Here is a 22317-nt window from a genome sequence, read left to right as displayed (position 1 = left end):
GGCCCCCGGGCGGGTGGCGAGCGAGCGGAGCCGGGCGGAGCGCGGGGGGGCGAGGCCAGCGCGGCGCTCGCGGGCGGAGCTTCACCCAGGTGAGCGGCTGGTTCCCTTCGGCTGCTGCTCCTCTTGAGATCTCTGCAAATTAAAAGGATCCACAAACAGACCCCCGAGCATCTAAGCAGGATTTCAGCGATGAACCCTCTTTTGTGTTGGCAGGTGATAAACTGCAAACAACTGTGCCATTTTCAAGCTGGTTGCACCAGTAAAGCCGCAGCTTCGTCTGACTTTCACTAACCGGGCCTTTTATGTCCTCAACATTCTGGTCCCCAGTACACGGTCCTCTCTCAGACATTTCAGCAGAGTCTCCACTTGCTGCCAAGTTCCTCCTCGCGGGGTTCCTAGTGATGGACGGATTCCGGGGCTATGCTAAGTACAATGCTGCTGCTTAGTTGCTCAGTCCTGTCTGACTCTTTGCGACCCCATGGACTGTAGCCCACCCGGCTCCATGGGGTGTATGTCCATGGGATTCTCCTGGCAAGAATAATGGATTGGGTTGCTATGACTTCCTCCAAGGGATCTCCCCGACCCAGGGATCGAACCTGGGTCTCCTGCATTGCAGGCAGATTCTTTACCACTGAACCACCAGGGAAGCCCCCTCAGTGTAATCTCCGTGCTAAACTGTGTTTTGTTGAAAAAGCTTAGGGTTGACTGTCAGGGGCCATATAGTGAGGTCTGTGCCCCTCCCGGCTTAAATTAGGGCTGACCCTCACCCATCGCTGTTTTAATCACTTTCTCGTTTTACCTTTGCAGTTGGTTTGAGAGTTTCCTGGATGAGTTTTCTCCTGACAGAACAGGAAGTGAAATGGACTGTCACTCATCCTTCTCACCTAAGGTTGGTCTTTCATGGAGCCCAGGATGCTGTAGGCTTGAGTTCTAGAAGAACTTAATGTTGGGGAAAGAGATCCAGGTGAACCTGTTATTTCAAGGTTGGGCAGGACAGGACCACTTCGCGCCACTAGCTGGCTTGGGTCTTCTCCGTTCACAGTTCCCATGCTCTGTCCCTGCTAATATCTGGGTACAATCCTGCTGTTCCCTGCCTGTGCCCGGGTCAAAGAGGCAGGGGTTCATCCTCATGTAAAGGCTGGCTCCTGTGCCTGAGCCCTGTCTGCCCTAGATTACTTGTACTCTGTCCTGGAGATGGATAATGATGTTGTTGCTGTTCAGTCGCTCTGTTGTATCTGATTCTTTGTGACCCCATGGATTGCCACACACCAGGCTTCCCTGTCCATCACCATCTCCCAGAGTTTGCTCAAACTCATGTCCATTGTGTCAGTGATGCTATCTTATCCTCTGCATCCCCCTTCTCCATTTGACTTCCATCTTTCCCAGCATCAGGGTCTTCTTCTCATCAGGAGGCCAGAATATTGGAGCTTCAGCTTCAGCTTCAGCACCAGTCCTTCTAATGACTATTCAGGGATGATTTCCTTTAGGATTGACTGGTTTCATCTCCTTACAGTCCAAGGGACTCTCAAGAGGATAATGGTAATTGTTCTGTAATTCATATGTCTTTGTTACTTATGTTTTTCCAACTGAGGACCAGCGATGGCAGACCTCCAGCCCTGCCTGAAGACCTACCCTGGGCTGCTGCCCTGTAACTCATTGATCCACACACAGGCCTTCAGAGACAGATAATGTTCTCACAAGATTCAGGTCCACTAGCATTTTTGGTGCCCAGCACATTCAAGGTCACACAGCAGTGGATCTGAGCACATGTCATGTAAGAGAGGAGCTTACAGATTAAGTTTCCAAAATCATCCCTGACCCTCATCCATTGCTTGTAGGAATGTAAAATTGTGCAACCACCTTGGACAGTGTTGGAGTGCCTCAAAAATTTGAAACTAGAGTTTCCATATGACCTAGCCGTTCCATGCCTAGGTATTCAAGTGAAATGCAAAGAATCTCCACACAAGCAAATGTGTACATGAATATTCATTGCGGCATTATTCATAATGTCCATCAACTGATGATTGGATAAATAAAATATGGAACATTAACACAATGAAACATTATTCAGCCGTAGAAAGGAATGACTTATAACACACACTACAACTTGAATAGACCTTGAAAATGCTGTGCTAAGTGAAAGAAACCAATCATAAATAACATTATACTGTAAGATCTCATTTATATGAAATGCCCAGAATAGGCATATCTATAGAGAAGGTGGGTAGAAAGGTACTTGTCTGGGGCTGGGGGTCAGGGGCAGTGGTAGTGGAGGAATGAGCATAAGATTTCTTTCTGGGGTAACCAACATCTTGTAAAATTAGATTTGGTGATGGTTGCACAGCTCTGTGAATAATAACAAGCCACCGAAATGCATGATTTAAATGGGTTGAATGTGGGATTGTGAATTCTCTCTATTGTATTGGATCTATGGGTGATCTGGCTGCAACATCTGTCATCCCATAATTGCCAGGGTTGGTTGGACTGACCTTCCTACCTCACCACTCCATGTGCATCCCTCCTGAAGCTGTGTACTCAATCCAAGAGGACAACCTTGCCATATAGAGGAGGACTGTTCCCTGGTCAAGGTTATACAAGTGGCTGTGCTTCCCTGGTAGAACCTCCAAACAAGCTCTTGTGATCCATTTGTAGGACATTGGATGGTGAAGCTTCCAAGACTCCAGATTATATCCAAATAAGGTGTTACATGTGGCACTCTGCCTTTCTTTAAATTTTTTTTCTTTTTTTAATATTAATTAGTTTATTTTAATTGGAGGCTAATTACTTTACAATATTGTGGTGGTTTTGCCATACACTGACATGAATCAGCCACAGGTGTACATGTGTCCCCCATCCCAAACCCCCTCTCACCTCCCTCCCCATCCCATCCCTCTGGGTTGTCCTGGTCCACCAGCTTTGAGTGCCCTGTTTCATGCACTGAAATTGGACTGGTGATCTATTTCACATATGGTAATATACATGTTTCGATGCTATTCTGTCAAATCATCCCACCCTCGCCTTCTCCCACAGAGTCCAAAAGTCTATTCTTTATATCTGTGTCTCTTTTGCTGTCTCACAAATAGGGTCACTGTTACCATCTTTCTAAATTCCCTGAAAAGTGAAAGTGAAAGTGAAGTCGCTCAGTCATAACTGACTCTTTGACCCCTTGGACTGTAGACTGCCAGGCTCCTCCGTCGGTGGAATTCTCCAGGCAAGAATACTGGAGTGGGTTGCTATTGCCTTATCCAGGGGATCTTCCCAACACAGGATCTTCCTGGGTCTCTCTGACCCGGAAATCAAACCCACGTCTCCTGTACTATAGGCAGACTCTTTACCGTCTGAGCCGCTAGGGACTCCATGTGTTGATATACTGTATTGGTATTGTTCTTTCTTTCTTTCTTTTTTATTTTTTAGTTTTATTTTTTAATTTATTTGTTTTAATTGGAGGCTAATTACTTTACAATAATGTAGTGGTTTTGCCATACGTTGACATGAATCAGTCTTGGGTATACATGTGTTCCTCATCCTGAGACGCCCCTCCCTCCCCATCCCATCCCTCTGGGTCATCCCAGTGCACAGGCCCTGAGCACTTGTCTCATGCATCGGACCTGGACTGGCGATTTGTTTCACATATGATAATATACATGTTTCAATACTGTTCTCTCAAATCATCCCACCCTTGCCTTCTCCCACAGAGTCCAAAAGACTTTTCTATACATCTGTGTCTCTTTTGCTGTCTTGCATATAGGGTTATCATTACCATCTTTCTGAATTCCATATATATGCATTAGTATACAGTATTGGTGTTTTTCTTTCTGGGTTACTTCACTCTGTATAACGGGCTCCAGTTTCATCCACCTCATTAGAACTGATTCAAATGTATTCTTTTTAATGGCTGAGTAATATTCCATTGTGTATATGTACCACAGCTTTCTTATCCATTCATCTGCCAGTGGACATCTAGGTTGCTTCCATGTCCTAGCTATTGTAAACAGTGCTGCGACTAACACTGGGGTACACACGTCTCTTTCAATTCTGGCTTCCTCACTGTGTATGCCCAGCAGTGGGATTTCTAGGTCATATGGCAGATCTATTTTCAGTTTTTTAAGGAATCTCCACACTGTTCTCCATAGTGGCTCCACTAGTTTGCATTCCCACCAACAGTGTAAGAAGGTTCCCTTTTCTCCACACCTTCTCCAGCATTTATTGCTTGTAGACTTTGATAGCAGCCATTCTGACTGGCATGAGATGGTACCTCATTGTGGTTTTGATTTGCATTTCTCTGATAATGAGTGATGTTGAGCGTCTTTTCATGTGTTTGTTAGGCATCTGTATGTCTTCTTTGGAGAAATGGCTGTTTAGTTCTTTGGCCCATTTTTTGATTGGATCATTTATTTTTCTGGTATTGAACTGCATGAACTGTTTGTATATTTTTGAGATTAATTGTCAGTTGCTTCATTTGCTATTATTTTATCCCATTCTGAAGCCTGTCTTTTCACCTTGCTTATAGTTTCCTTCATTGTGCAAAAGCTTTTAAGTTTCATTAGGTCCCATTTGTTTATTTTCGCTTTTATTTCCATTACTCTGGGAGGTGGGTCATAGAGGATCTTGCTGTGATTTATGTCAGAGAGTGTTTTGCCTATATTTTCTTCTAGGAGTTTTATAGTTTCTGGTCTTACATTTAGATCTTTAATCCATTTTGAGTTTATTTTTGTGTATGGTGTTAGAAAGTGTTCTAGTTTCATTCTTTTACAGGTGGTTGACTAGGTTCCCCAGTGCCACTTGTTAAAGAGCTTGTCTTTTCTCCATTGTATATTTTTGCCTCCTTTGTCAAAGTTAAGGTGTCCATAGATGTGTGGATTTATCTCTGGGCTTTCTATTTTGTTCCATTGATCTATATTTCTGTCTTTGTGCCGGTACCATACTGTCTTGATGACCGTAGCTTTGTAGTATAGTCTGAAGTCAGGCAGGTTGATTCCTCCAGTCTGTTCTTCTTTCTCAAGATTGCTTTGGCTATTCGAGGTTTTTTGTATTTCCATACAAGTTGTGAAATTATTTGTTCTAGTGCTGTGAAAAATGCCATTGGTAGCCTGATAGGGATTGCATTGAATCTATAGATTGCTTTGGGTAGTATACTAATTTTCACTATATTTTTAAAAAATCATCACTGTAGATCACAGTCACTTACATGTAAGAGATTTAGAGCTGGAGAAAAATACTTGTCATTAAAAGTGAGGAATGGAAAGAACTTGCCCTTTTGTAATCTTAGAGCCATTATTATTTTTGAGGATTTATTGATGCATAGAATATGGATTTGAAAAAATATAATCATTCTTTCCCAAATAAAACATTAATCTATATTTGCACAGGTGAGCAATAACCAACCCACACTCTTTGTTCTCTATTTTGGTTCAGTGAAGGAACAAATAAATCATTTCTTTCTAGAGTACCATGGAATAAAAAACTTATTATTTGGAAACATTTGACCCATAGAATTTAGACATTAATATGCAAAGCATAGTTTCTTCTATTTCTAGTTCATAATAATAAAAACAGAATTAATAACAATAGTCTGATATTCCTGTGAAAGTGAAAGTGTTAGCCACTCAGTTATGTCCAACTCTTTGCAATCTCATGGACTGTAGCCCACCAGTCTCCTCTGTCCATGGCATTCTCTGAGCAAGAATACTGGAGTGTGTTGCCATTCCCTTCTCCAGTGGATCTTCCCAACCCAAGGATTGAACCTGGGTCCACTGCATTGCAGGCAGATTCTTTACCATTTGAGCCACAAGGGTGGTCTTGGGACTGAGAGGTGGAGCTATAAAGGGGAAACAAGCAAAGTCAGACCATTTCTCCTGTTAATTATCCATGTCTGGTGATGGGAAATACATCCAGAGAGGGGTCACTGTGTGAAGAGCTGGAGATCTGGATTGGGGCCCAAAAGACCCACGTTTGATCTTCAGCTATGACCCCATCTGGCGGTCATCTCCAAGGGCTGAGCCCTTCTCAGTTCCCATTATCACCTACATACAAGAGCTGGGCAGTTGGGGGTTTTCTTTGAGATGGTGCACGTGAAGCCAGTTTAACCCCAGGCCATATTTGACTGTGCATAGTGGATGTTTTGGTGAATGAGGCCAGACTAGATATTTCCCATGACTTTTACACTGAGCGCAGTGCTAATGGGGACAGTGGGGTGGCGAGGGCTGGCTAGGATGTCCTCTTCATTCTATACCAGTGTCCTCTGGGCATGCTGTGACCCTCGTAACCTTGCAGGCCCCACCTCCATCCTTCAGCTTTGGGAGGAAAGAAGGCATTTGCTGAGTGTACCAAGTCTCCAGCACTGTATCAGGAATATATCCATCCAGTTACTCCAGTCATCCAGCTTCTGTTGATAACAGAAGCTATATCTGTAATTCCATAAGGGATTAGGTGGGGCCCTGCTCAGCAGTAATATAGTCTTAATAGTGAGAAGTTAAAAGGGATCAAATCTTGACTTTATTTGTTCAAGGATCAGTTATTAAATATTCATCAAGTGCAGTCCTTCCAGCTCCTATGGGAAGATGAAGATAAGGGCCTTATACTGACACCCTTGCTAGGAGCTCGTGGTTCAAGTTTACACCTCCAGGTCGAGTTTGGGTGTCCAAACCTGGTCAGCAGGGTCACGGGCTGGGCATCTTGGCTACACACCAGTGTCGGTAGCTGTGCGACTTTGGGCAAGTTCTGTAACTTTTCCAAATTAGGGGTTCCTAATTGATAAAATGGGGACAGACTCCTCACTGCCTCCTAGGCATTAGGGAGGGCCCTTGTAAAGAGCTTCATGTGGGAGGGGCAAGGAGTGCTCAGGAAAGACTTGCTATTCTTGAGTGTGATTCAGGCATGTGAACCCTCCAGGGACCCCAGAACATGAGGTGGGTCAACAGACAGCAGGTGGGATGTGTGGGTACCCCGAGAAGGCTCCAGATCTCAGCCTGGGTATGGGGAGGTGACATCTGAACTGGCTCCAGTGTGTGGAGGGTGAGCTCTCCCCAGGTAAGGGGACCAACATCATGTGCTAAGTTTTAAATAACTATCAAGATGTAGTTCATATATCATGCAATTCACCCATCTGAAGTGTATAATTCAAATGTTTTTAGCATATTCACAGAGATGTGCAGATATCACCACATCTAATTTTAGGACATTTTTGTCATCCCCCTCACCAAAGAAACACTTAAATTCCCTTTATTGCACTTCCCCCAGCCATAGGCAATCACTAATTTATCCTTTCTCTCTGTGAGGGGCTTCACTCGTGGCTCAGATGGTAAAGAATCTGCCTGTAATACAGGAGATGTAGGTTTGATCTCTGGGTCTAGAAGATCCCCTGGAGAAGGGCGCGGCAATTCACTCTAGTATTCTTGACTGGAGAATTCCATGGAAAGAGAAGCCTGGAGGGCTATGGTTCCTGAAGTCACAGAGGGTCAGAGACTTGCCTAGCCTGGTTATTTCAAATAAATGGAGTCACGCAATATGTGGTTCTTTGTAACCAGCTTCTTTCACTTAAAATAGTGTTTTTAAGATTCATTTATATTGATCATCAATACTTTTTTTATTTCAGAATAACATTTCATTGTATCAACATACCTCATTTTCTTTACTCATCAGTTGATATACATTAGAATTGTTTCATTTTTTGGCTACTATGACTAATACTTCTGAAATAGTCATATACAAATTTTTATATGAAAGTAAGTTTTTGTTTCTCTTGAGTAGGTTCCTAGGAGTGAAATCACTAGATCATATGGTTAACATCTTAATTCTATGCTTAACATCTTAAAGAAACTGACAAGTTGTTTTACAAAGTGACTGTACCATTTTACATTTCTAGCAACAGTGAATGAGAGTTTCAGTTTCTTCAAATCCTTGCAGACATTTGTTATCTGATACTTTGTGAAGCAGCTTCTCGTTAAGATTTTGATTCCTGTTTCCCTGATGACTAATGACAGAGTGGTTTTTCATGTGTTATTGGCCAACTGCATATCTTCTTTGGAGGAATGTGTAATTAGATCCCATTATTTTAATTGAAATATTTATTTTTTAATCTTTGTGCTATAAGAGCTTTTCATCTGTCCCGGATATAAGTGGTTTATCCAATATATGATTTGGAAATGGGTCGTGTTTTCACTTTCTTGATGGTATCATTTGCAGCAAAAAAAAAGAAAAGCTTTTAATTTTGATACAGTGTGATTTATGCATTCTTCCCTTGTCACTTGTGCTTTTGATTTTGTGTATAGTAAGACTTGCAAATTTACAAAGCTTTACTCGCATCTTTTTTTCTAGGAGTTTTATAGATGTGCTTTTACATTACATCTATGATTCATTTGAGTTAGTTTTCATGTGTGGTGTGAGGAAGGAGTCCAATTTCAATTTTTTGCATGTGGGCATCCAGTTTTCTCAACACTATTTGCTGAAAAGATTATTCTTTCCCCCTTGAATTGTCTTAGCACTCTTGTTAAAATTAACTCACTCAAAATTAAAGGGTTTACTTCTGGACTCTCACTTCTGTTCCATTTATTTCCAGACCACACTATATTGATAACTGTAGCTTTGTAGTAAGTTTTCCCCTCCCGGTTTAATTGAGATATAATTGGCATATAACACTGTGCCCAGTATTCTTGCTTGGAAAAGTCCATGGACAGAGGAACCTGGCAGGCTACAGTCCATGGGGTTGCACACAGTCAGACACAACTGAGCACTTGTGAATGCATTGCACAAGTTTAAGTGTACAACATAATGACTTGATATATGTATGTACTGTGAAATGATTGCCACAGTAAGTTCAGTTAAGGTCTATCAACCACACATAGTCATATATATATACTGTTTTTCCTTTCAGTGAGAACTTTTAAAATCTCTCCTCATTGTAGTCAGTTATGGAATTAGAAAGTGTGACTCCTCCAACTCTATTCTTCCCTTTCAATATTGTTTTGACCATTTTCCTTTTTATTTGTTTTGAATTTTAGGACTAATTTAGTAATTTCTATAAGAAAATCATCTAATGTTTCAAAGGGATTGCACTGAATCTGTAAATCAATTTAGGAAGTATTGTCATCTTAATATTGTCATCTTTGGGGAAAAGGCAACCTCTTCAATAAACGGTGTTGGGAAAAGTGATAGTTACATGAAAAATAATTAAACTGGATTACTTTCTCACACCTTATACGAAAATAAACTCATAATGGAGTTATGAGTTTAACTCATATAAAGACAATTGTAAGACCTGAAACAATGAAACTTGCAGAAGAAACTAGTGGTAGTATGCACTTTGACATTGGTCTTAGCAATATTTTTTTAACGTCTCCTCGGGCAAAGGAAATGAAAGCAAAAACAAACAAATGTTTCTTTAGGTAGATATACTCCTAAGTATTTTATTCTTTTTGTTGCAATGGTGAATGGTATTGTTTCCTTAATTTCTCTTTCTGTTTTCTCATTGTTAGTGTATAGAAATGCAAGAGATTTCTGTGTGTTAATTTTATATCCTGCAACTTGACTGTATTCATTGATTAGCTCTAGTAATTTTCTGGTAGAGTCTTTAGGGTTTTCTATGTAGAGGATCATGTCATCTGCAAACAGAGAGAGTTTCACTTCTTCTTTTCCTATCTGGATTCCTTTTACTTCTTTTTCTGCCCTGATTGCTGTGGCCAACACTTCCAAAACTATGTTGAATAGTAGTGGTGAGAGTGGGCACCCTAGTCTTGTTCCTGATTTCAGGGGAAATGCTTTCAATTTTTCACCATTGAGGGTGATGCTTGCTGTGGGTTTGTCATATATAGCTTTTATTATGTTGAGGTATGTTCCTTCTAATACTTAGGAGTATATCTACCTAAAGAAACAAAAGACCTATACATAGAAAACTATAAAACACTGATGAAAGAAATCAAAGAGGACACAAACAGATGGAGAAATATACCGTGTTCATGGATTGGAAGAATCAATATTGTCAAAATGGCTATACTACCCAAAGTAATCTATAGATTCAATGCAATCCCTATCAAACTACCAACAGTATTTTTCACAGAACTAGAACAAATAATTTCACAATTTGTATGGAAATACAAAAAACCTCGAATAGCTAAAGTAATCCTGAGAAAGAAGAATGGAACTGGAGGAATCAATCTGCCTGACTTCAGACTCTACTACAAAGCCACAGTCATCAAGACAGTATGGTACTGGCACAAAGACAGAAATATAGATCAATGGAACAGAATAGAAAGCCCAGAGATAAATCCACGAACCTATGGTCACCTTATCTTCGACAAAGGAGGCAAGGATATACAATGGAAAAAAGATAACCTCTTTAACAAGTGGTGCTGGGAAAACTGGTCAACCACCTGTAAAAGAATGAAACTAGAACACTTTCTAACACCATACACAAAAATAAACTCAAAATGGATTAAAGATCTAAATGTAAGACCAGAAACTATAAAACTCCTAGAGGAGAACATAGGCAAAACACTCTCCGACATAAATCACAGCAGGATCCTCTATGACCCACATCCCAGAATTTCAGAAATAAAAGCAAAAATAAACAAATGGGACCTAATGAAACTTAAAAGCTTTTGCACAACAAAGGAAACTATAAGCAAGGTGAAAAGACAGCCCTCAGATTGGGAGAAAATAATAGCAAACGAAGCAACAGACAAAGGATTAATCTCAAAAATATACAAGCAACTCCTCCAGCTCAACTCCAGAAAAATAAATGACCCAATCAAAAAATGGGCCAAAGAACTCAACAGACATTTCTCCAAGGAAGACATACAGATGGCTAACAAACACATGAAAAGATGCTCAACATCACTCATTATCAGAGAAATGCAAATCAAAACCACAATGAGGTACCATTATACGCCAGTCAGGATGGCTGCTATCCAAAAGTCTACAAGCAATAAATGCTGGAGAGGGTGTGGAGAAAAGGGAACCCTCTTACACTGTTGGTGGGAATGCAAATTAGTACAGCCACTATGGAGAACAGTGTGGAGATTTCTTAAAAAGCTGGAAATAGAACTGCCATATGACCCAGCAATCCCACTTCTGGGCATACACACCAAGGAAACCAGATCTGAAAGAGACACGTGCACCCCAATGTTCATCGCAGCACTGTTTATAATAGGCAGGACATGGAAGCAACCCAGATGCCCATCAGCAGACAAATGGATGAGGAAGCTGTGGTACATATACACCATGGAATATTACTCAGCCATTAAAAAGAATTCATTTGAATCAGTTCTAATGAGATGGATGAAACTGGAGCCCATTATACAGAGCGAAGTAAGCCAGAAAGATAAAGACCATTACAGTATACTAACACACCTATATGGACTTTAGAAAGATGGTAACGATAACCCTATATGCAAAACAGAAAAAGAGACTCAGATGTATAGAACAGACTTGTGGACTCTGGGAGAAGGCGAGGGTGGGATATTTCAAGAGAACAGCATTGAAACATGTATATTATCTAGGGTGAAACAGATCACCAGCCCAGGTTGGGTGCATGAGACAAGTGCTCGGGCCTGGTGCACTGGGAAGACCCAGAGGGATCGGGTGGAGAGGGAGGTGGGAGGGGGGACTGGGATGGGGAATACATGTAAATCCATGGCTAATTCATTTCAATGTATAACAAAAACTACTGTAATGATGTAAAGTAATTAGCCTCCAACTAATAAAAAAATTAAAAAAAAAAAAAGGTAAAAAAAAAAAAAAAACAAATGAGACAACATCAAACTGAAAAACATTTTTACAGCAAAGGAAACTATCAACGAGGAAAAACGTTTGCCTACTAAATGGGGAAAGACATTTGCAAATGACATAGCCGGTAAGGGGTTTATATCCAAAATATACAAAGAACTCAACATAAAAAAAAATTTAAAAACAGGCAGAGAATCTGAATAGACAGTTTTCTAAAGACATCCCAGCGGGCACATGAAAAGATGCTCAATCATCAGGGAAATGCAAATTAAATCAATAAAGAGATATCACCTCACAGATGTCAGAATTGCTGTTATTAAAAAGACAACAAACAACTAATGTTGGTGAGAATACGGAGAAAAGGGAACCCTTGTATACTATTGGTGTAAAAATAAATAGACACAGCTATTATGGAAACTGTAGGAAAGTTCTTAAAAGTATTCAAAATAGAACTACCGTACAATCCAGCAATTCCACTTTTGGGTATTTATCTGAAGCAAACAAAAACACTAATTGGGAAAGATATATATATACCCCTAAGTTCATTTTTCATTCCCTTTACAGTTGCCAAGATATGGACACAATCTGAGTGCCCAACAATTGTTGAATGGATAAGAAAATGTGGTGTCGGTATGTGTGTGTAGCATATTAACCATAAAAAAGAATGACATTTTGCCATTTGCAACAATATGGATGGACCTAGAGGATATTATGCTAAGTGGAAAAAGTCAGAGAAAGACAAATACTGTATGATTTCACTTATATGTGGGATCTAAAAAATACAACAAATAAACAAACATAATAAGATGAAATAGTTATAGATACAGAGATCAAGATACAATATCCCTTCCTTACCAGGAAGGTAAGGAGGGGAGATAAGAGAAACAGGTGAGGTTAAGAGGTACCAACTTCTACTTACAAAATAATTGAGTCAATGGTATGAAATGTACAGCATGAGGAATATAGTTAATAATAATATCTTTATATGATGACAGATGGTAACCACAGCTATCATCACGTGTGTGCTGAGTCACTCAGTTGTGACCGACTCTTTGCAACCCTATGGACTGTAGCCCAGTCTCCTCTGTCCATGGGATTTTCCAGGCAAGGATACTAGAGTGGGTTGTCATCCCCTCCTCCAGGGGGTCCTCTCAATCCACCAATCGAACCCAGATCTCCCACATTGCAGGCGGATTCTTTACCAGCTGAGCCACCAGGGAAGCCCAGATGATCATAGTAGTAGCAGCAGTAGTGGTAGTGTTAGTCGCTCAGTTGTGTCTGACTCTTTGTGACCCCGTGGACTGAAGCGCTCCAGACTACTCTGTCCATGGGATTCTCCAGGCAAGAATACTGGAGTGGGTTGCCATTTCCTTCTCCAGGGGATCTTCCCGACCCAGGGATTGAACCCAGGTCTCCTGCATTGCAGGCAGAATCTTTACTGTCTGAGCTACAGGAAATCCATAAACACTGTATGCCATGCTGTGCTAAGAGGCTTCAGCCATATCCAACTCTGTGACCCCATGGACTGTAGCCTGCTAGGCTCCTCTGTCCATGGGATTCTCCAGGCAAGAATACTGGAGTGGAGGAGATCCCTCCCCCTGGGGATCTTCCCGACCCAGGGATCGAACCCGTGTGTCTCTTACTTCTCCTGCATTGGCAGGCGGGCTCTTAACCACTAGCACCACCTGGGAAGCCCAGAAACTAACATGCTATGCACCAGGAACTAACATGTTGTTGCTGGTCAATTATACTTCAGAAACAAACATACTCATAGAAAAATGGGTCAGATTTGCAGTGAGGCAGGTATAGGGAGGGAGAATTGAATGAAGGTGGTCAAAAGGTACAAAATTTCATACTGATGAATAAATACTGCTAAGAATCAGTATTAGAGATATAATGTACATGATAAATATAAGTAACACTAGTAACACTGCTGTATGTTATATATAAAGTTGTTAAGAGAGTATATCTTTAGAGTTTTCACCATAAGGAAAAATGGTTTTCTTTTCTTTTGTTTAATATGTGACATGATGGATATTTACTTGACTTATTGTGTAAACAAGTCATGATGTATGTAAGTCAAGTCATTATGCTTAAAATTCTACAAAGCTGTATGTCAATCATATCTCAATAAAACTAAAACTGGAAGGGAAACAATAAAACTATTGAGTACAGTGTTTAAAAACATCTTCATTTTGTGTCACTCATAAAAATATATCATTAAAGAAATATCCCATAGTTTTTCTCCAAAAAAAAATCAATATTGTCTTCTAATATATAAACTTGAGATTTTTTTCATTTAATTTTCTTAATTTTTTTAGCAATGTTTCAGTTTCCAAAACACATATTTTTTATTTCTTTCATTAAATGTATTTCCAAATGTTATTATTTTATGCTTCTTGATGCTATTATAAATATTATTTTCTTAATTTTGTGTTCAGATTGTTTATTGAAATTGTATAGACATACAGCTGAGTTTTATATATTTACCTCTATCTTGCATCCTTATTCAAATTGTTTACTTGTTCTAATAATTTTATGGTGAATCTCTCAGGATTTTCTGTTTACAAGATTGTGTCATTTGCAAATGACACAAACAAAGCTATCTTTCTTCCTTTCCGGTCTGGATGTCTTTTATTTCCTTTCTTGCCCAATTTCCTGGATAAGAACTTCCAGTACAACATTGAATAGAAATGGTGAGAACAAATTTCCTTTCCACTGTCTTGATCTTAGAGAGGAAACTGTACAATCTTTCACCATTAATTCTGGTGTCAGCTATGGGTTTCCTGTAGATGCCCTTTATCATACTGAGAAAGTTTCCTTCTGTTCCTAGTTTGCTAAGTACTTTTATTATAAAAGAGTGCTGGGGAAGACTGAAGGAGGAAGGAGAAGGGGACGACAGAGGATGAGATGGTTGGATGGCATCACTAACTCAATGGACATGACTTTGAGCAAGCTCTGGGAGTTGGTAATGGACAGGGAAGCCTGGTGTGCTGCAGTCCATGGGGTCCTTACTGAGTGACTGAACTGAATTATGAGTGGGGTGTGGGGCAGGAGTATTAGCTTCTGGCATTGTTACCGAGTCCAAGCTCACTCTGCTTGCCGCACGATAGGTCAGTGAATCCGAGAGAGGAGGGCTTGAGACAAGGAAGGGAGTTTATTCAGAGAGTTGGCTGACCAATAAGATGGTAACCTCAAGTGCTATCTCTGCATTTTTTTTTTAGATGATCCTGTGGGTTTTTTTTGGTCCTTTATTCTATTGATATGTGTTACATTAATTGATTTTCATATGTTAAACCAATTTTGCCTCTTAGTACAAATGCCGTTTGTTCATAATGTACAATTTGTTGTTGTTTTTAGGTTGCCAGATTCATTTTCCAGCATGTGGGTAAAGATTTTTGCATCTAAGTGATATTAGTCTATAGTTTTCTCAGGATACCTTTGGCTGATTTTAGTACATTGGCCTAATGTAATGAAATGTAAGATGTTCTCACTTCTAAGCTTTGGAAGCTTATGAAAAACTGGTATTAGTTATTTTTTAAATGTTTGATAGAATTCACTAGGGAAGCCATCTGGGCCTGAACATTTTTTGTGGGTTTTAATTGCTAATTCAGATTTTCTGTTTCTTTTCGAGTCAGTTTCAGGAGTCTGTGTTTTTCTAGGAATTTATCCTTTTCAGGTAAGTTATATAATTTGCCAGCACATATTTTTTTTCATAGTGTGTCTTTCAGTGTCACACCTAGCTATTAGCTTCCAGTAATTGCAAGCTGATTGCTCTATTGTTTTTAACAACACTCTAGGGAATAAATTACTCCACATACATGCTAATTTGCTTCAGTCATCTCTGACTCTGTGGCCCTATGGACTGTAGCCCACCAGGCTCCTCTGTCCATGGGATTTACCAGGCAAGAATACTGGAGTGGGTTGCCATTTCCTCCTCCGGGGGATCTTCTTGACCCACAGATCGAACCACCTTTATCTTAAGTCTGCATTGGCAGGCAGGTCCTTTACTACCAACACCACCTGGGAAGCCAAAATTACTCCACAGTCTGAGCCAATTAAAGTCAGACCCCTTTGCACAGGTGTTATTTGAAGCCGGTCTTTGAGGCTCTTTCTGACTGTAGGATGACTCATCCTGTTTCCATGTTTTTTCTCTCTGTTAAACTTCTAATTTGTCTCCTGTTTCAATCACTGCTATCTTGAAGCTATTCTTCTTAATTGTTCACTAACACTATCTCTCTTGTTTTAGACATTTTACCCTGTGGGTTGAAGTTTCCTATAATCCATTCCAAATGAAGCAAGTGCCTTAGGGACACCTGTGGAGCTCTCTGTTTTCACAACCTGTCTCTACCCCTGGGAAGAGCTTCTGTGATACTGCTGGAGCTGGGAGTGGGAATGGTGGCCTGCTCATCCTGGAGTCACTCCAAGGTTTCAAACCCCTTAATTATGAGAGTTCCTTGGACTGCAAGCGATCAAACGAGTCCATCCTAAAGGAAATCAGTCCTGAATATTCATTGGAAGGACTGATGCTGAAGCTGAAACTCCAATACTTTGGCCACCTGATGCAAAGAACTGACTCATTGGAAAACACCCTGGTGCTGGGAAAGACTGAAGGTGGGGGGAGAAGAGGGACGACAGAGGATGAGGTGGTTGGATGGCATCACTGACTCAATGGACATGACTTTGAGCAAGTTCCGGGAGTTGGTGATGGACAGGGAAGCCTGGTGTGCTGCAGTCCATGGGGTCCTTACTGAGTGACTGAACTGAATTATGAGTGGGGTGTGGGGCAGGAGTATTAGCTTCTGGAATTCTTGTTACCGAGTCCAAGCTCACTCTGCTTGCCACACGATTGGTTGATAAATCTGAGAGAGGAGGGCTTGAGACAAGGAAGGGAGTTTATTCAGAGAGTTGGCTGACCAAGAAGATGGCAACCTCAAAATAGCGCCTCAAAATAACCATCTTGTCAGGGCCTGGTTGCCAAGTTCTTTTATGGATCAGAGATGGGGGGAGGTGAGGAAACAAAGTAAAAAGACTCTTCAATCCTTGCAAATATCCCCTAGAATGGTGAGTCTCAGGCAGGGAATGTGTTACTTTCACATCCTTACAGTCCTCCACAGGTGGGCTCAGGTTATCTTCCTGAGGCAGACCATCATATATGCTTACAATAACAAGAAGAGAAGGGGGACAAAGGATGAGATGGTTGGATGGCACTACTGACTCAATGGACTTGAGTTTGAGCAAACTCAGGGAGATAGTGAAGGACAGAGAGCCTGGCATGGGGTTGTAAAGAGTTGGACAAGACTTAGCGAATGAACAGCAACAATAACAAAAGTGGTAAGATGAGAGTTAGAGTACCAGAAGCAGATCCAGCATGAATTCAGAATTAACCCTTCCAGGTCACGTTCTCAGCTTGCTTTTCCTGGTGTGGAATCCCCCTCCAACAAGAGAGGTGGGTGAAGGTAGTCAGGACCCAGTGTTCTCAGCCTCTGTGCCAGCAAGGGGTAGCACTTCCAGCCTGTGAGTTGGGGCTCAGTGGAGGAGGGAGCCCCAGACAACTTGGCCACACTTGTCTGGAAGAGAACTGTGGAGCCCTACACCAAGGTCACAGACGTGGAGCCCTGTACAGAGTGAAAGTCTCTGGAACTGACTGACCCTCTTAGCAACTCCTGCCATCAGCCTCTGGATCTGAACATGCCAGTTCCCTGACCCAACATTAGGTAAAAGTCCTACTCTATTATACACCCTATAGCATCCTAACCAATCACCTAATGCCACCATTCCAGGAGGAATTTTCTCTGTCTTGAGCCTGTACAAATTGGCCACTAGCCTACGAAAGGGTTTAGTTCTCCCATGAGCCAGCCTGCTCTTCTAACAGCGTTTCCCACCCTGATGAATTCTATTCTCTTCTTCTTCTGCCTCATTTCTGGAAATTCTTTCCCAACCCACACATGGACCACACCAAGAACTTCTGCTACATAGACCTGGGGGAAAGGGAATGAGAAATGTCTGTGGCTTCCTTGTCCTGGGGAGGAACTGTGGCTTTGGGATAAGAGCTGAGGGAAGCGGGAGCCTTGTGTCTTTATTTATTTATTTATTTTTGCTTTAATTAATTTAGTTTTTAACCGAAGGATAAGTGCTTTACAGAATTTTGTTGTTTTCTGTCAAACCTCATCATAAATCAGCCATAGGTATGATTATATAAGTATACATATATGTATACATAGGTACATGTATATCTGTATGCATAGGTATACATATACCCCCTCCCTTTTCAACCTCCCTCCCATATCCCTCCCCATCCCACCCCTCTAGGCTGATACAGAGCCCCTGTTTGAGTTTCCTTAGCCATACAGCAAATTCCCGTTGGCTGTCTATTTTACACATGGTAATGTAAGTTTCCATGTTTCTTTCTCCATACATCTCACCCTCTCCTCCCCTCTCCCCATGTCCATAAGGCTATTCTCTATGTCTGTTTCTCCATTTCTGCCCTGTAACTAAATTCTTCAGTACCATTTTTCTAGATTCTGTATATATGCATTAGAATATGATATTTATCTTTCTCTTTCTGACTTACTTCACTCTGTATAATAGATTCTAGGTTCATCCACCTCATTAGAACTGACTCAAATGCATTCCTTTTTATGGCTGAGTAATCCTCCATTGTGTATATGTACCAGAATTTCTTTATCCATTCATCAGTCGATGGACATCTAGGTTGCTTTGAAGTTCTAGCTATTGTAAATAGTGCTGCAGTGAACAATGGGATACATGTGTCTTTTTCAATTTTGGTTTTCTCAGAGATTTGTGGTTTTGGTTGTATCTGCCTGGAGTAGACCTCTGTCACACTGAGGTCGGAGTTGGGTGGAGAGGGAGCAACTTATGGCTCAAATGTTTCAAAAACATTCACTGTTCTTATTGAGATTTAGTACATTTTCTGGAATAAATGTTGCTCTCTTTGCTGTATGCCTTTAGGATGATTTCTAGAGAGTCACTTTTTGAAAAATATAACTCTCATTAATTATGGTTATTTCTTTGGGGAGAGGGTCCATGTAGCTCAACATGCCACCCTTCCAGAAATGTTTCTTTATATGCTACTATTTGTTCATTTTTGGTTATATTTTAGACATTTCTGTTTAAAATTTTTTTCCCAGAGTTATACCTGTACTTAATTTGAAGAGTCACATAGTTTACTTGGGGCTTCCCTGCTAGCTCAGTGATAAAGAACCTGCCTGACATTGCAACAGGTGCAAGAGACATGGTTCTCATGCCTGAGTTGGGAAGATCCCCTGAAGAAGGAAATGGCAACCCACTCCTGTGTTCTTGCCTGGGAAATCCCATGGACAGAGGAGGCTGGCGGGCTACAGTCTGCAGGGTCTCAGAGTCAGACTTGACTGAGCACATACATAGTTTGCTAGGTTTGCTACAGAATCAGCATCCCATTGTCTCTTTCCTAAGCACTGGAAAAAATCACTTTCAATTCTTTAACTGACTTAAAAACGATCTCTTTGTTTAGAAATAACATGTTTGTATAATAACATTTTTTTCCATTCCTGTTTGGGACATGATTTATTAACTTCCCATTATTGGGGCTTCCCTGGTGGCTCAGATGGTAAAGAATCTGCCTGCAGGAGACCTGGGTTCGATCCCTGGGTTGGGAAGATGCCCTGGAGAAGGGAAAGACAGCCTACTCCAGTATTCTTTCCTGGAGAATCCCATGAACAGAGGAGCCTGGTGGGCTATAGTCCATGGAGTTGCAAAGATGCAAGCACCACTGAACAACAAACACTTTCACTTTTTACTTTCATGATAGTAGATGATGCTTGGTCTCCATTTAATTCTAACACTCCCACATACACTTGCGCTTCTGTCTGGCCCCTTTCAAGACAGTTGTCATGTTATTTAGACCCATATCCCATGTTTTGTTTACTGCACCTGGCCTTCTTCTCACCTCTCTCTGCAGGCAGTGGCTTGGGGCCATGTCTGTCTGATTCACCAACAGATTCCATGTGTCTAGTATCAGGCCCAGAACATAGAAACCTCAGTTTACACTCACTGAAGGAATGAGTTTTTCTTGATGCCTCTTCATTGCCTTCCCTGGAGGCTGGAGCTGTCCGTGGGTTTGTGAAGCATCCTGTGACCTTAGGAATGCCCGGGCAGGATGTCCTGAACCTCCCCTTCCACCACACTTGCTACAACTTGGTTCCCATTCTACTTCCTGGACCACCAACAGTGGTTGAGGGAACTGCCCTTGACTGCAGTTCTTACCACCCACCTGCCTATTGGAATCATCTGGAGAACTTAGGCAATGCCAGAGCCTTGACCCACTCCAGTCCAATCTCCCAAGGAAATTCTAACATGAGAATCACAGACTTTAACCCATTTATACTTGTCTTAAGTAGAAAAGTAACTTATTTGGATTCCTGACTCCTGAAGGTGGATATAAATGAATATGGTGGGGGGGTGGATGTGGCAGCAGCTGGTCCCAGACACCAAACAACAGAGTTCTCCCAAATGCAATAAATACAGGGACAAATATACAAGTCCACTAAGTACGCTGTGATGCTCATAATGATGGGCTTTGGTCCTTAGCAAGATTCTTTTATGCTCCATATGGGTTCCTTAAGAAGACATGACATAGGGACTTCCCTGGTGGTCCAGTGGCTAAGATTCCCATGCTCCCAATGCAGGGGGCCCAGGTTCCACCCCTGGTCAGGGAACTAGCTCCCACGTTCTGCAATTAAGAGTTCACATGTCACAAGGAAGCTCAAAGATCCCACATGCTGCAACTAAGACCCAGTGCAGCCAAATAAATTAATTTAAATAAAAATTTAATAAATAAATAATTTAAATTATCAGTGCCAAGCAGTTCTGATGTACCAGATGCAGTTCTGAGCAGAGGTGGTGCTTTATTTGAACCTCACAATAACCTTACAGTGATAATCTGTTGATATTCCCATTTTGCAGATGAGGAAACTGAGGCCTTGAGAGAAAGAGTGAGTTGCTAAAGATCGCAATACTAGTTAAGTAGAGGGATGAGTTCTGGCCCTGATTGTCCAGCTCTAAAGTGAAAATGTTCATCTTTATTTGAGCAAGTTCCTTTTGTTTACAAAAAAAGACAACTTTGTTGGAAAAATGAAGAACACATTATTGTATATTAGTGTTATCATGTTAGTGAACCTTAGATGTTTCCTTAAATATTGCGCATAGAGGGACTTCCCTGGTGGTCCAGTGGTTGAGACTCTGTTCTTCCACTGCAGGGACCAAGGGTTTGATACCTGGGTGGGGAATGAAAACCCCACATGCTGTGGCCAAAAAAATAAATAAAATAAAATAAAAATACTTTACAGGTTACCCATAGGATTGAACTGGATAATGGTTGACAAGTGTAACATTTTCAATACTTTTTAAAATTGCATTCAAAGCACTTCAGTGGATAAAGAGAAAAATAAAACTGATTCTATTATGTCTTGCTGTTTTGCACCTTGTAAACTGAGGCAGATCCATGCAAGGACTGTATCTGCTGGGTTTCTGCAGCCAGATTAACAGTGAACAACAAGAATATGCTGTTTTACTCATCTCCCTGCTACTGCCTGTTCTGAGGCTTCCCCAGTGAGTGCCCGTGTTGAGGCAAGATGTTCTTTGCGAGCTGGGCTGGGCCCCATTTTGGCTTCCCTTTCCTCCGTGGTGAGTTCAGATCAGGTTTCTATTATAAGGCAATTCTCATAAAAGTCTGTGAATAAGAAAAGGGAGAACCTGTAGTGTTAGATTAATATTCCTCTTGGGGTACCAAGAAGGTCATTCTGAATAACTGCTTGCAGGTAAATACAAAGCTTTGCACGTTCTCTGCAGGCTGTGTTTTCTCCTCTAAGATGGGTCATTGCAGTGTCTTCTGGGAAGTCCAAAGATAGAAAAGAAGAATTGAGTGGAAGAGCATTTTATATTCATCCACACTTCTTCTTCAAGTGGTTGATTAGGGAAACCCCCACCTAAGGGCTGGCTGGGTATGGGGCTTGGTGTGGAAAGATACTGTATTCAACAAAGTGTCCTCCACAGGGAGTTCTCAGGAGGTCAGATCTTCAGCCAGATGATGCTCTGAGGTCCTATTGGTTGGCAGTATGGTGGCTCCCTGCATGGAGCAAAGAATTTTACAATCAGCCATCTTCACTCTAAAAGGCAAGGATAAGAACTAATTTTGCATTTTATCTTTCACTGATTGATTCAAAGAAGACTTACTGAGTCTTAAAGTTGACTTCCTTGGCATTTGATTCACCAAGACTACAGTTTGAGTGCTGGAGAAGGTTTAAATTGATACTGGGCTGATTAAGACACACAAATGAAAATTTCAGAGTACAAATTGATGGGGGATCACTAACTGATTCACTGGTTCATTGTTTTTTGGACCAAATATACTGCTCACAACCCTTTTATGCTATCCGTTGCTAAGTCCCTTCAGTCATGTCTGACTCTTTGCAACCCCATGGGCTGCAGCCCACCAGGCTCCTCTGTCCATGGGATTCTCCAGGCAAGAATACTGGAATGGGTTGCCGTGTTACTCAAGCTTTACTCTCAGTCAGGGCTTCCTGGAGTGGAGAGGGA

General features: G+C 41.2%; 1 long non-coding RNA gene across 2 annotated transcripts; it reads left to right on the top strand.

Moving 5' to 3' along the window:
- Positions 1-18684, top strand: LOC139034811 (uncharacterized). Of its 2 annotated transcripts, none has more exons than XR_011487372.1 (4): positions 1-89; positions 808-889; positions 15360-15400; positions 15971-18684. It is a non-coding gene; the product is annotated as an uncharacterized lncRNA (long non-coding RNA). The 2 variants fall into 2 exon arrangements; XR_011487373.1 differs by lacking the exon at positions 1-89 and adding an exon at positions 96-213.
- The last annotated feature ends 3633 nt before the right edge of the window (positions 18685-22317 follow it).

The sequence above is a fragment of the Odocoileus virginianus genome, chromosome 4 (genome assembly GCF_023699985.2).
Source record: "Odocoileus virginianus isolate 20LAN1187 ecotype Illinois chromosome 4, Ovbor_1.2, whole genome shotgun sequence".
In the NCBI taxonomy this organism is placed as follows: Eukaryota; Metazoa; Chordata; class Mammalia; order Artiodactyla; family Cervidae; genus Odocoileus; species Odocoileus virginianus.
The sequence above is the reverse complement of the archived record's forward strand: the minus strand, read 5'-3'. Positions and strand labels throughout refer to the sequence as shown.